The sequence below is a fragment of the Mirounga leonina genome, unplaced genomic scaffold (genome assembly GCF_011800145.1).
Source record: "Mirounga leonina isolate KUSES-001 unplaced genomic scaffold, KU_Mleo_1.0 Mir_101664, whole genome shotgun sequence".
In the NCBI taxonomy this organism is placed as follows: Eukaryota; Metazoa; Chordata; class Mammalia; order Carnivora; family Phocidae; genus Mirounga; species Mirounga leonina.
In genome coordinates, this window is record NW_023270175.1 from 24778366 (window position 1) to 24781736 (window position 3371).

A 3371-nucleotide genomic window follows, 5' to 3' on the forward strand; every position below is an offset into this window, starting at 1 on the left:
CCTGGATACTTGAGGGAGAAGGATATAGTCAACTCAGATCAGACATGACTCCTAATTTCTGGGTGGATGGTTGGTAACACCACTCAAGATAGGGAGCCAAGGAAGAAAAGAAGGGTATTTTTGGTTTTTAGTATATGTGCTGCCGAAGCGAGCACTATTTTTGATTTTTAGAAAAGACAAGTTTGACTTGGAACATTTTGAATTTGAACATTCGAGTGTGCCATAAACAGATCTGTAGTCACAACCTGCTTGGTTACCACGACTAAGGCCTGGTCCTCAGCATTACAGGGTAATGATCTCATTTTTACAAGAGTCAAGAGTTGAGGTAGGGCGCCTGGGTGGCTCAGTTGGTTAAGCGACTGCCTTTGGCTCAGGTCATGATCCTGGAGTCCCAGGATCGAGTCCCGCATCGGGCTCCCTGCTCGGCAGGGAGTCTGCTTCTCCCTCTGACCCTCCTCCCTCTCATGCTCTCTGTCTCTCATTCTCTCTCTCGCAAATAAATAAAAAATCTTAAAAAAAAAAAAAGTTGAGGTAAACTCATCAGAGACTGATCTACAAACTAGCATGTCAATCACCTTTCATGACTGAGAACTACAATGGTCAGGATAAACTACCAGCGTGAATTTAGAAAGCAGAAGTTATTCTTAAGGGAAGGGGTTCCCAGGACAAGTGTATTTTAACTGGGTAGTGGGAACATAAGGACCTCAGGAGCCGCAGGTCAGGCATAGTCCTCTAAGGTTATGTGAGGGTTCCAGAGAAAGGAATGTGGCCGACTTTGCAATTTTAAGCCTTCTGGAGCAAAAGAGGCTGAGGAAGTCGCTCTGCTCCTTGGAAGACCCATGTGATGGAAAAGAAGAGAGAAGGATGAGTGGAGGCTGAGGGCAGATCAGAGCAGGGAGGGATGTGGCCGGGCTCTTGCGCTTCGGGTCTCCCAGGGGCGCTGGCGAGACAGACAGACAGACAGACAGACAGACAGACAGACAGCCAGCCGGCACCAAGAGGCTTGCTGCGGCGGCTGCTGGGGGCCAAACGGCGAGGCGCGCGAGGACGCAGGCCGTTTCCAGCAAAGCCGGGCGCAGAGGAGACCCGGGAGCGTCGGGGGCGTCCCTGCGGCCCGGAGCTGCAGCCCAGCCGTCGGAGTCACAGGCGGCTGTCTCTCCCGAAGCTCGACCCACGCGGACGGATGGACGCCCCTCCGTTTCAGGTTCTCCTTTCTCTCCTTTTCCACCCCTGCTGCGCCCCCCGCCCCGCCCCGCGGCCCCCGGGCGCTGGCGGAGGACCGGGGCCGGACAAGGCGCGGACACGGCGAGCGGAGGAGTCGTCTCGGGCCCGGCGCGCGGTGCACGGTGCTCCCGGGCTGCAGGGCGGCCCTTGCTCGGGGCCCGGCAGCCCCGCAGCGCGGCGGCGTCTGGTCCCCGCGACAGCCGGCCGGGGGCGTGCGGCACATGCTGCCTGTCGCGGCCGCGAAGCTGGGGCCCAGGGAGGCCCGGGGCTATTCCCACGGCCCCTGGGGAGTGGTGCAGCTGCTGGACCCAACGACAGAGTCCGTGGCCTTGACACCGACGCGGGGCTGCCTTTGGGCGCCGTCCGGGACACGGAGCAGCCTGAATGACGAGCTACGAAGGAAGGCTCGCAGCCACTAAAGACGAGGCCTCCTGGGGGCGCCTGGGTGGCTCAGTTGTTAAGCGTCTGCCTTCGGCTCAGGTCAGGATCCCAGAGTCCTGGGATCGAGCCCCGCATCGGGCTCCCTGCTCCACGGGGAGCCTGCTTCTCCCTCTCCCCCTCCCCCTGCTTGTGTTCCCTCTCTCACTGTCTCTCTCTCTCTGTTGAAAACTAAATAAAATCTTAAAAAAAAAAAAAAAGACGAGGCCTCCTTTCGCGACGGCTGCCACGCGTCGGGCCCCGGCCTCCGGGCTCAGCGTTCAGTCCGAGACGGGCGGGGCTTCCCCGACGGCGCACGGGACCTCGGAATTACTAATCCCTGTGCACACGACGACAGTGAAGGGCAGACAGCAAGGACGAGGGGCCTGGCACCCGCTCCTAACCCGAACAGCCAGGGTTCCAGCCCAGCAGCTTCCCCCCTGCCGAGCCTGCTGCAGCCGCACGGCGCCGCGATCCAACAAGGCGCTGACCCTCTCCCGGTGCTGATGGTGTTCGGAGCAGACCCCGGGGACACGGGGGCGCCCTGCTCCCCCCGCCGTGTTTGAGCATCACGGCTGGAGCATGCATGTCAGCCGAAGCACGGCATCCGTTCACGGGTCTTCTTTGCTCAAGATCTTGCACGTCGGGTACCTCGAAAACCTGTGTGTCTGATCCTCGTGGTCGACCCATTTCCCGGAAGCTAGTCCCGCCCAAGCTGGATGGAAGGCTCTTGGCTCCGCCCCAGTCTGGCCTGCGCTGTGGGAGCAGCGCCACCTGCTGGCGACTCCCTTGAACTACACCAGAAAGCCCGGCGGGGGCGTTGCTCGGGCCTTCCGCGGGAGGGCCGGTCGGCCCCGCAGGGCAGTTGTTGGTAAGGGGGAGGGCAGGAGGTCTTGGGGCACAAAAAGGCGGTGGGGCGTATGGGTGTCGAGGGGAGCGTGCAGGGCATCTGCGTTAGCCGTTTCGCTGTGATTCCCGGGGTGACACGGTCTGACTTTTTCTCAAATTTGACATCGGGGAGAAGCCCGCCCAGCCGCTGAGCGGAGAACTGCAGTCCCCTGCAGGGGCGAAGAATGTGGTTTCGTCTCTGACATCTTTGTCATGGTTTTGAATTCCTTTTCGTATGTGATGTGAGCTTACGGTCAAGTTGCGTTTTTATGGGCATGCTTTTGCGATGTTTCCAGTACTATTTCTTGAAAATATTATCCTTGCTCTCTTGGATTGCCTTGACGCTTCGGTCCAAAGTCCATCCTCCGTGTCGTTCTGAGTATATTCTGAACTCTCCGTTCTGTCCATTGATCTCTTTCTTTCTGCAAGAGCACAAGGCCCGGATGATGGCTCTAAGTCTTGAAACTAGGTAGTCAAAGTCCTGAAACTCGGTTCATTTTCAGAAGTGTTGGGCTGTCCTCAGCCTCCTGCATTTATGTGTAAGCGTTGGAATCACCTTGGTAATCTCCTTCAGAATCTCCTTCAGAAGCCCTGCTGTGAGCTTATTGGGAATGCACTGAATCCATACGTCGGTTTTGTCGAGTTGACCCGTAGCAATACCGAGTCTTCAAATCTATGAGCATGATATAGCTCTGCATTTACATTTGTTCTTTCATTTCTTTTGAGGTTTTCGCGGTACGGGTCTTGCACATCTTTGGTCAAATGTATCCCCAAGTACGACTCTTTGTACAAAGACCTGCAAATGGCCAACAAGCAAATGGAAAGAGGCTCAACATCCTTAG